Source organism: Mastomys coucha, unplaced genomic scaffold, assembly GCF_008632895.1.
Source record: "Mastomys coucha isolate ucsf_1 unplaced genomic scaffold, UCSF_Mcou_1 pScaffold13, whole genome shotgun sequence".
Taxonomy (NCBI): Eukaryota; Metazoa; Chordata; class Mammalia; order Rodentia; family Muridae; genus Mastomys; species Mastomys coucha.
This window is the reverse complement of record NW_022196895.1, coordinates 2,894,064-2,906,272: the sequence shown is the minus strand read 5'-3', so window position 1 is coordinate 2,906,272 and position 12,209 is coordinate 2,894,064. Positions and strand designations below refer to the sequence as shown.

The 12,209-nt window shown below is 44.2% G+C and overlaps 1 long non-coding RNA gene across 1 annotated transcript in view; it reads right to left on the bottom strand.

Moving 5' to 3' along the window:
• LOC116086813 overlaps nt 1-12,209 on the bottom strand; it is a 78,570-nt gene that overhangs the window by 54,691 nt on the left and 11,670 nt on the right. The gene's annotated exons all lie outside the window — the stretch shown is intronic.

Below are 12,209 nucleotides of genomic sequence, written 5' to 3'. Positions count from 1 at the left end.
ACGCACACACTCACACACACACACCTCCATGCACATACCACACACACCACAATGCACGTGCACACACACACATACACCATACATGCACACGCACACACACTCACAGATGTTAAATGGCATCACTGAAATGGAAATGCAAGGCTTTGGGTCCTCTTTAAGAACACAAATTTAGGAGGCTGGTGAGATGGCTCAGTGGATAAGGACACTGCTCTTCCAAAGGTCATGTAGTTCAAATCCCAGTAACCACAGGGTAGCTCACAACCACCTGTAATGAGATCTGACGCCCTCTTCTGGTGCTGTCTGAAGACAGCTACAGTGTACTTATTATAATAATAAATAAAATCTTAAAAAAAAACACACACACACAAACTTAAGGTGGGAACCTTCCACCATCTGAAGCCTTTGTTAAAGTGCTGGGAAGGCTGCTCAGCTCACTAAGCCTGGCTAAAGAATTGGCTCAGAGCTTAAGAACACACACTGCTCTTGCAGAGAACCTGGCTTCAGTTTCCACACAGTGGCTCACAACCATCTATAACACCAGTTCCAGGGTGTCTGATGCCATTTTCTGTCTTTTGTACACACCTGCGCACATGCATGTGCTGTACATGCTCAGGCCACACATATACACACAGAGTGAATGAATGAATAAATAAATCTTCAAAACATCATTAATGTGCTAATGAGTAAGTTCTTAATGCCAACAATACTAATGTTCTATAAATTAAAAAAAAAAAAAAAGCTGTTGTGAGAGCAATTTGACTCTCGAATTGACAACTGCTGAACTCCCCTTCGCTCTTCCAAAGGCTTCAAGTAAAAGGCCCCTCAGTCAAACAGCCAGTGAGACTCCCCTTGGCCCATGACAGCCACACTCTGAACAGATGCCTTGAAAAGCTACGTAAGGATCCCAGCTGACTGCTGCAGCAGAGTGCACAGACAGACTTGCAGGGAGAAACCCATAGTCATAAGTAAATGATTACAGAAAGAGTAATTAAAGTAAAAGAACATAGTCAGGTGTGGTGGTGCATGCCTTTAAGCCAGCCTTCAGAAGGCAGAGACAGGAGGACCTCTGAGTTGAAGCCAGTCTGCTCTATAGAGTGAATTCAAGGACAGCCAGGACTTTGCAGTGAGCCTCTGACTTTAAAAAATTGTGTGTGTGCATGTGTGTCTGTATATATGTATGTCTATACATTCCAGGAGGTCCAATCCAGAAAGCAAACCTGGGCCTGGCTGGAGGTTCAGGGCCTGAATCTGGGCCTCCACAAGCTCTAAGCTACTGTGCACAAACTCTCTGTGTTGCTTAGATATACATACGGAGAAAGAAGGAGACAAAGACAGAGAAAGAGGCCTTTTGTTACAAAGGAAAATAACCAGTGAATGTAATTCTCACAGGAAAATCGCTAACTTACTGTACAGTACAAAAATCCAAAGACATGACTGAAGAAGCTATAAAGAACTAGCTAGTGAAAGCTCAAGAGCTGCGACCACAAAGCACCTAGAGACGCCAGTCTTGTGGCCCGGGCACGGCAGCATGCGCCACTGTGATGAACGAGTATGTGATGGAGAGGTGGGAAAGAGAAAAGCAAGGCAAAGAGTGTGTGAGGGAGAGAGGCAGGGCTGGAGACTCACAGGTGAGGAGACTGGAGACGTACCTGAAACAGGTGAGGGCAAGGGCAAAGGTCAACATGCCCTCATTGCCCAGTAGGGTCAGAGAGTGGCTGGTTTTGGTACAGCAGCCTGGAACTTGTGTAGACACTGACTCAGCCCAGCTGCCAGATCGCCTGGAAAAGGTTGGCTTTCTGGACTGGACCTCTTGGAAAGACCACCATTGTCCACAATGCCACCAGAGGACATACTGGTGTCTGGGATCCATGCTGCTGCTCCAGGCCACAGTGAAGCCTGAGATTTTGTTCCATGATTCCAGCATCCACCATCATGCTTACCTTCCAGCAATATTTTCAAATTATAATGTATCAAGTCCAAGAACAGTACTAAGTTAAACATTTAAAGATCAGTCAACTCAGCTAGGCAGTGGTGCCACCTGCCTTTAATCCTAGCACTCGGGAGGCAGAGGCAGGTGGATCTCTGAGTTCCAGGTCGTCCTCATCTATTAAGTGAGTTCCAGGACAGCCAGAGCTACAGAGAAACCATGTCTTGGAAAAAACAAAAAGAAAAAAAAAATCAATCAATTTGGGCTGGAGAAATGGCTCAGAAGTTAAAGGCCAGGCATCACTTTGCTCTTTCAGAGAACCCAGGTTCAATTCCAGCACCCACATGGTGGCTCATGACCATTTCCAGGGTATCCCAAAGCCACCTTCTAGCATCCTCAGGCACTAAAATGATAACCAGACATATCTATAAGCAGTTAATAAAGTAATAAAAAGTTAAAAATACATCTATTTAATTAAAAACTCAGTTTAAAAATAGGCAGGGGCCGGACAGTGGTGGTGCACACCTTTAATCCCAGCACTTGGGAGGCAGAGGCAGGCGGATTTCTGAGTTCAAGGCTAGCCTGGTCTACAGAGTGAGTTCCAGGACAGCTAGGACTACACAGAGAAACCCTGTCTCGAAAAACCAAAAATAAAATAAAATAAAATAAAATAAAAAATAAAAATAGGCAGGGATAGAGAGATGGTTCAGCAGTTAAGAGCAATTATTGCTCTTGCAGAGGACCCAAGTTCAGCATCCACTTTGGGAAGCTCACAACTATGACACAAATTAAGAGTTAATCTTAAAAAGAAAAAGAAAAAAAGCCAAAGACTTTAACAGATACTGCACCAAAGGTCTATACATACTAAACAAACATATCAAGAGATCCATACCATATGTCATCTAGGAAATGCAAATTAAAATAACAATGAGATGTTAGTGCATGGTTATTACAAAGATAATGTCCAAAATATTGACAGCACCAAGAACCAAGCAGGGTGGAGTCCCAGGAACTCCCTTCAGTGCCGGTGTGAATGTGAATGTTCTGTAAAGACACTCTGGAAGTTTCTAAACATATATACTTTTAGCACATGTGGTATACATACATGCCCATACACTTAAAATAAATACTCAAATACAAATAAAAATTTTAAAATATATTAAATGGAAATACCCGAGAGACAGTGGTGGCACATGCCTTTAATCCCAGCACTTGGGAGGCAGAGGCAGGTGGATTTCTGAGTTCAAGGCCAGCCTGGTCTACAGAGTGAGTTCCAGGACAGCCAGGGCTACACAGAGAAACCCTGTCTCAAAAAACAAAAAAGAAAGAAAGAAAGAAAGAAAGAAAGAAAGAAAGAAAGAAAGAAAGAAAGAAAGAAAGAAAGAAAGAAAGAAGGAAAGAGAAAGAAAGAAAGAAAGAAAGAAAGAAAGAAAGAAAGAAAGAAAGAAAGAAAGGAAAAAAGAAAGAAGAAAAAGAAAAGAAATACCCTACTAAGTACTTTATTCTATGTTCCATAGTTAGGAGGGCTTTCATTCAGGGAACACAAATTACTTCTCACTGTTATGATTTGAAAATAAAATGCCCCCACTGGCTCAGGCACTAACACTTGTTCCTCAGCTAATGGTGCTCTTCTGAAAGGCTGGGGAACCGCCAGGAGGAGCAGTCTACATAGTGAAGGACTTCACTAGGTATAACCTTTGAAAGCTAAACCTGGCCCTTGCTCCCAGTGTTTCCCTCTGTTCCCTGCTCTACAAGGAGGTGACAATCTCTGGTCACATCCTACCCCCACTAACTGGGATGAAGGCTTTGCCACACCTTCCTTCCAAGATGGAATGAGACCATCTGAAACCATGATCAAAATAAATATTTCTTTCTGTGTTTCTGACAAAAATTGTGACCACAGAGGCTAAAACATATCTAATATGGAACACTAATAAAAGAAGTGGAGTCATTGTTTCAGTTAGTTGTGTGGCTCTTGGACCTTTGAAACTGGTTTGTGACAGGATCTGGGTAAGTAGGCTGAAAAGCCCCACTATGCTGTGAGAAGAGTTTAAAGGGCAATGCTGTGGGAATGCAGAAGACCAGAAAGTCAATAGAAATACTGACAATAAAGAGAGTGCTCAAGAGGTTTCAGATGGAAACAAGGACTCCAGTGGGCACTGAGCTACAGCCCAGTTGTCTCACAATCTGGCAGATAATTAGTCTACATTTTGCCTGTGTCCTTAGAAACGGAGTGAGGTTGAATTCCCAAGTAATAAACTAAGCAATCTGGCAGAGGAAATTCCAAGACCGCATAGCATTCAGCCATGGCATGATTATCAGTGGCTGCTTTTAGTCACATTTACAGTGAGAACTGGGAAGGAAAAGTGGAGAAAGGTGGGAAACACAATGGTTAGAAAATAGTGCATTTAAAGTTGTGAGTGCTAAGAGCAAAGTATAATATCATATGTGTATGAAAATGCCATAATAAAACACATTAGTTTATGCACTGTGGCAGTTTGGATGAGAAATAAAGGGAGAGAGACAGACAGACAAAGACACAGAGATTATTAGATCCATTAAAGGAAAGTCATGTACTTTTCAATGGGATAACTGGAAAGGAACCTTGAAGACACTTTAAGAATAATTAATAGGATCCCATCCATTGCAGGCTGTGCGGTGAGGAAGCCTCCACTGAATCCTGCTTACAAAGAACCTACCAGGGGAATGTTTTCACAGTTCAGCTACCCTGGCACTCAGAGGGGACTGAAACAATTGGCACCATCTATGTGGTACTGTGTTTGCAGGTATGAAAAAATATAAGAGCTACAGAATTAAGAGAAAACCCGAAGAGAGCGGCATTGTGTGGCAGTGTTGGATTCCCTGCAGGGAGCCCCTGACAGGGCAGCGAGTGAAGCTCCAGGAGGCCTGAGATACGCTAGAGATTCTATAATGTTGAAGATGTCTACTAAGAGAAGCTACAGGTACTGAGGGAAGCCAGCCCAAGAAAGGTGTCCTGTGGACTACAAATGGTGAGACCAGGGAGGTGACATTGCCCATGCCTGTTGGAGCTCAGATAATGCCATATCCATGTAAATATCAGGCATAAACAACACAGTCAGATGTGTGTCTGTTAGCTTCAGTCACACTTTGACTTCATCCTTCCCCACTATGTTCCCGTCTTTCCCTTTTACAGTACAAATGTTTACTCCACCTTACTGTATATTAGATGTATGCAACTTTTATTATTTGGTAGGGAATCAAAACTTAAAGACTGTTTTGTGCTTCTGTGCTTGGTGGCACACACCTTTGATCCCAGCACTTGGGAGGCAGAGGCAGGAGGACTGTGAGTTTGAGGCCAGCCTGGTCTACAGAGCGAGTTCCAGGATAGCCAGTGCTACACAGAAACTTAGTTCCAAAAACCAACCAACCAACCAACCAACCAAACCAACAAACAAGAAAGATGTTGAGACTTTTAAAAGTTAAACTGAATACATTCTGCATTATGTGATGCCCATGAGTCTTAGGGGGTGAGGTTAGAGAAAGATTTTATGGCTTGCATCTGAAATATACACTCCAATACACTTCATGTTTTGAATAGCTGACCTTTGGCTGGAGATGTTGTGGAACATTTAGGAACATCTTGGGATTCCATTGGAGATCAAGCTTCATCATCACAACATCACATCTTGTCTCATCTGGGCATCCTTGAAGGGAATCTAGCACTGCCACACAGCACCTGGTCTCACGGCTTTCCTCTGCAATCTTGGTGAATGTGTCCATGACTGTCTAGGGAATGGAACCTAGCTCGTGCAAGTAGGTCCCTGGGGCTGGCCTCTGGATGGTACTGGCCTCTGCATGGGGTTGGCCTCTGGATGGGGCTGGCCTCTGCATGGGGCTGGCCTCTGGATGGGGCTGGCCTCTGCATGGGGTTGGCCTCTGGATGGGGTTGGCCTCTGGAGGCTATATTGGCCCTTGCCTCCAGCCTCTTTTACTACTTCCTGGTCCACTGTGATGTGAACCTTTGCCCTGTAGCCATGAACTGATGTGCTGTTCTGTGCCTTCCTGCCATTCAGGCTGCACTACCCTAGCAGAGGCAGTGTGATCAGTGGGGATCACTGCAGGTGGATTCTGGGAGAGGAAATGAGGCAGGACAGCTGACAGCTAAGAGCACAGGTGGTGGGAAGCATGGGAAGAACGTTCTTGGGAGGTAACCGCAGTGAGGCAGATCATTTTAATGGGGGGACAAAGACTATTTAACCCTTGGGTGGTGGGTTAGGGGCTTTCGGGTTGAGTGTACATCATTGGTGGGGAGCCAGGGTGTAGGGCAAGTAGGCTATGCTTGGAATAAACAGGAATAAGAACTGGTAAGACCTAGTGAGCTCAGACCCCAGGAATCTCAGAGATTAGAGAACAGCAGGAGTGGAGCTGCTCTCTACCTTGCTCTGGAAGTATAGCCAAGACACCCCACTGAGAGGACCTTGGGCAGTCAGTCACATAGTGTGGCTCCTGGAGACCTTCCCCATGCAAACAGGGCATTACTAACATCTCAAACTCAGCCAATAGAAAATAGCTACCCCCTATACCCTATTCCACATATAGTCCCCGTCCACATGGAATAAAGCACACACGTTACTTCACCAGGGACTGTCTGAGAGTGGCTGTCTTTACTGAGCTGTAACACCTGGGGAAGAGTTCTCCTTCCCAAAGCATTCACTGGATCTTGGACCCACTCGGCTGGCCAGGCTGCCCAATCCTCTTTGCTTCTCTTCTAAGAGCTGTTAGGTTACACTCTGGTGTTCCCAGCTGGACTGGAGCCCCGTGGAACTTATTAGACCCTGGCTTCCCTTTGCCCCCTCCTTGCGGCATACAGAGCTGTCTGAGGCCTCAGAAGGAAGCAGGTGAGCAATGGACCACAGCAGGGTGCTGGGGATGGCTCAGCAGCACCAGGAGGAATCCCAGGAGCTGCTGGACTTGACTTTGTAAGGGAAGAGGAAGTTTAACCAGGCTACCTGGGCAGGGCGGGCTGGGGGGCAATCTTACTCCTGCTGATCTTTGCTGGGGGGTTTGGACACATCCCAACCCTATTCTTGTCCCTGGCCTGTCCCCCACCTCCACCCTCTCCTCTGCTCTCCAGCCTTACACCTTTCCCACCAAGAGGAACTAGAAACTAGAGCAAAGTTCTCCTCTCAGCTGTCTCCAGCAGGAGCTTTGGTCACAGCGATGCAGACTTAGTGAATACCTCTGCCCAAGGCAGTAATTGTGCTACTTGCTTTCCTGTGATGGGACATTCTCTACTCTCAGGTGAGCTCTTCAAAAGTGTGTGCTGCTGATCTGTACTTGGGGGAAGACCTCCAAGGAAGTTCTGAGGAACTGTCTTTCTATACAATTCTTTCCTGTCCTCTACTACAAATTCTACTGTTTTGTTTTGAGACAGGGTCTCACTATGTAGCCCTGGCTGGCCTGGAACTCACAATGTAAACCAGATTAGCCTTGAACTCCCAGAGATCCACCTGCCTCTGCTTCCTGAGTGCTGGGATTTCAGGAATGTGCCACCATGCCTGGTTTTGAATTACAGATTCTCATTATATTTACTCCGAGTGAGTCATTTTCAACTCCATTTTTTACAACCAGGGAAATCCAGGAGACCCTATGTGTGTTTTCCTCACCAGGAGCCAAAGTCCAGATGCTCCTCTCTAGATAGGAAGCTGAGACTGGGGCAGCTCATCTCATTTCTTGTTTTAGTTCTAGGGAACACTGTCCTGGGCTTCCTGCTGTTCACTGGGTGGAAATGTGCATGCTTCATACATGTTCAGCTTCTTGGTTAAGGTCAGACAGTAAACTGAAATCTTGTTTCATGTGACTAGAAGCAGAAACTAATTAATGCTTTCTGATCCCACTAATGACCTTCCTCATAGTCCGCCAACTAGCAATAAAGTAATGGCTCTACAATTAGAGTAATGACAGGGTCAACTTTCCGGTCACAGATTAGGATTCTAAGGCTGAAATGTGGACCTCCTTTTTGCTAAATATTCTCCCTGGCACTGCACTGCATCGCTAGCCCAGTGACAGCCACAATATATGTAAAGAGCAGCGCCTGCTCTTGAAAACTTTCCAAGGACCACTGTGTGCAGATGTGTTTCCCATCCCAAGCCTTACTTGTTCCTGTCATTTCCTCCTGAAGCAGGGTCTTCCGAAGTGGTCTAGGCTGGCATCAACTTAGTTCCTATGTGTTGGGATTACAGGAGTGTGCTTCCAAGCCCAGTCCTCCTAACCTTTTATTTAGAAAAAAATGTAATACTTATGTAAAATTGTATTTTATTTGTTTTTGTTTGTTTGAGTCAGGGTCTCACAACATAGGCTCTGGCTAGCCTGAAACTCACTAAGTTGACTAGGCTAGCCTCAAACCCACAAAGATCCAACTGCCTCCTTGAGTGTTGGGATTAAATGTGTGCACTACCACACCCAGTCTTATGTAAAATTTTAACTTTGACCAATGAATATGCACTCAGTCTTTGTCTAGATTCACTAACTTTTACTGTTTTGCCACAAATACTTTCCTTTTTCAATTAACTGAAAGAAAGATTATCGGGCTGGTGAGATGGATCAGTGGATAAGAGCACTCACTGACTGCTCTTCCGAAGGTCCTGAGTTCAGATCCCAGCAACCACATGGTAGCTCACCACCACCCGTAATGAGATCTGACGCCCTCTTCTGGTGCGTCTGAAGACAGCTACAGTGTATTACACCAGAACGAGCAGGGCAGTCCTGAGTTCAATTCCCAACAGCCACATGATGGCTCATACACAGTGTACTCATATACATAAGAAAGAAAGAAAGAAAGAAAGAAAGAAAGAAAGAAAGAAAGAAAGAGAGAGAGAGAGAGAGAGAGAGAGAGAGAGAGAGAGAGAGAGAAAGAGAGAGAGAGAGAGATAGAGAGAGAGAGAGAAGGAAAGAAAATGGGTTTGATTTAAAAAAAAAAAAGATTATCTCGAATCCTGAAGAAGAGAATATTCTCTTATAAAGTCACATTATTTGACCTAAGAAGCATTCTATTATACAGATGCAATGGCATTAATTAATATAGGGCTGAGGTGCTAGCCCTGTCAATAAAGTGCTTGCCTTGTAAGCATGAGGGGCCAAGTTCAATTATGGACACACAAATGTGTGTGTATAAACGCCAGATGTGATGGTCCATGCTTGCAATCCCAGAATGAGGGATGCAGAGACAGGCAGTTCCCAGGGTCTTTATGGCTAGTCAGTATAGACTTATACCGAGTTCAAAGCCATGTGAGAGAATCTGTGTCAAACACCAAGGTGGATGGTATGTGAGGAGCAACAGCTGAGACTGCCCTCTGGTCTCTACAAGAAATTGCAAGTGCACATAACCCACTTCCAAGCACACACATACACACAGATACTAGTTGCTATAAAGTTCATTTTTAAATGTTTCCAGTTATCTTTTGTAGTTTTATTTTTTTGATAGGTTACAGTCCAATCAAGGATCACTTAGTAACTGCCTGTTTTGTTATCTTTGAAACAGGGTCTTACTATTTAGCCCAGGCTGACTTCCAACTTCTGGTCCTCCGGCCTCAGTCTCCAGAGTGCTGAAATAGGCAAGCACACCATGCCAAGCTCCTGCTATCCTGCTTTTTATACCAGCCTGAACATTCAGTCCTCTGTCTGCTTCTGGTATAACAGTGGCAGTCTTGAGCATCTCACACTTGCTATCTTGTTACTGTTGATTGTAAAGAACTGTGACAGGCTAGCAAACTTTGTGACAGCTTATGAGAAACTGCTCATTGCCTTAGATTCACATTTATCTTGTCACTTTGAAACTGTCAAATGATGAATACAAATAAATATCAGTTTACAAACCAGTATGCCCTAAAATTGCTCAAGAGCTCAAGTGTGTTATTACAAAGTCTAGCAGCAGTTTACATATCTATATATACATATATGCATATATATGTATATGTATATTTATGCATGCATACATATATATCATATATTTATATATATACATACATATATATATGCAAAAGACAAGGTAGTGAATTTCAGTTCTATTCTGTCATTTTTGTTTAGGATCGCAATGTTACTTAAAACATGGTCCAAATTTTTCATAAGTACTATCTTCCTGTGGTTTTTAAAGAACACAGATCTTTCATCTTTGCAACAACTGAACCTGCTGAACACTTTCCTAAGGGAAACAGAGCTGAAAATTCCTTATTTTTAGACCCTCAGCACTTCCATGAGAGAAATGAACACATTTTTCCCTCAAGGGGACGACTGGACTTCACTCCCTAAATTCCCAAAGCACAGCCTGGCACTCAACCCTGGCTTCCCAGCAGATGGCAACAATCCATAAAGGATGAGCAGGGTGAGAGGCATGCACACAGGCTCAGGGTGTGAGCTTGCTAGCTGCAGCAGACAGTCAGAAGCTCCGCGTGGGGACAGTGACAGGTCCCAAGGGAAGACAGAAAACAATGCATGCTTGCACCAAAGCAAGTGGCCTGCTGGAGCAGCATGCTCGGAGTTAGCAACTCGATGTATGAAAAGTGCCTTTCACTTTTGATCTGGTAAGTTAAGAGCAAAATGTATTGTATCATTTTGTCACTTATAAACTTTTGTTTCTGGAACCACATATTACAGAACAGCTGTTAAGGGCGGAGGAGTTGTTGCTATTCAAATTGAGCTAATTACATTCAGTACCCAAAGATACTATCACTAACAAGCAGAAAATGACTATGGGACAAAAGGGGAAAATCAAGCTGAGGTACTGCTAAGGAAGGTAAGGCTCTGGATACTTCTCTTTCAGAGTTTTAAATGGGTCTAGCATAGGCAAAGGCAGGAGGATTTCTGAGTTCAAGGCCAGCCTGGTCTACAGAGTGAGTTCCAGGACAGCCAAGACTACACAGAGAAACCCTGTCTCGAAAAACCAAAGTAAATGAATAAATAAATAAATAAATAAATAAATAAATAAATAATAAATGGTCTAGCATGATGGCAATCTCAGGAGAAGGCCAGGGCTAGCCTGGACTCTAGGTCCAGTGAAGCAAATATAAGATATAAGCAGAGGGGCTGAGCGGTGGTGGTGCACACCTTTAATCCCAGCACTTGGGAGGCAGAGACAGGCAGATTTCTGAGTCCGAGGCCAGCCTGGTCTACAGAGTGAGTTCCAGGACAGCCAAGGCTACACAGAGAAACCCTGTCTCGAAACAAACAAACAAAAAGATATAAGCAGAGGGTCTATCTTGGAGTGTAGGTCAACTGAGCTAGTCTCACTGGGCTAGGGAATATCCTGACCCAGGCTTGTTGGCATGGTAGGGTTGGGGGGCGGGAAGTAGGCCTCAAATGCTGACAGGAACTTCGTAACAGGCATTCTACTTCTCAAGCAACTTCTCCAAGTTTCTAGAGGAAAAAAATAGAGAGAATAACTGTTCTTCTCATACACTGCTATTTTTGCCCTGTTTTAATTTCTTCACAGTTAGGTAAAGTACCTGGCCAAAGCAACTTTATTTCTGCGGGCCATTTGAAAGAAAGTCCTAATCGTGGTGGGGGAAGCTTGGTGGCCAGAGCAGAAGGTGCTGGTCACACTGCATCTGTGTCAGGAGATGCAAAGCCACAAATGCAGGTGATCAGCTAGATTTTCTGTTTTATGAAACTGGCATGCCTGTCTATATAGTGGTTCTGCCCACAGTGGTAATGGCTTTATCTACCTCAATAAACCTAATCTAGAAAACACCTCAAAAACATGCCCTGAGATTTTTTTTTTTTTTTTTTTTGAGACACGGTTTCTCTGTGTAGCCCTGGCTGTCCTGGAACTCACTCTGTAGACCAGGCTGGCCTCGAACTCAGAAATCTGCCTGCCTCTGCCTCCCAAGTGCTGGGATTAAAGGCGTGTGCCACCACTGCCCGGCCTGAGATTTGTTTCTAAAGTGAATTTTGATCCTGTAAAGTTAGCAATGGATATAAACCATCACACAGTGCTAGTGATTGAGCTCAAGGCCTTGCACATGCTTGGGCTAAGTGCTGTAATATTGGGCCAAATCTCTAGCTCCCAAAGGTTGTTATAATAATGCTCCTGTGACTCAGTGGTAAATCACTCATACATCTGAAATGTCATCAGTTAAAAGATGCCATTTTATTTTCCCTCTTCTCCATCCTCTCCTCTCATGGAGCTTGGTCTAGCCTGGAATTTCTGCCTCAGCTTCCTTGAGTGCTGGGGTTATAGGCATGCTACTGTAGCATGTTCTCTCTCTCTCTCTCTCTCTCTCTCTCTCTCTCTCTCTCTCTCTCT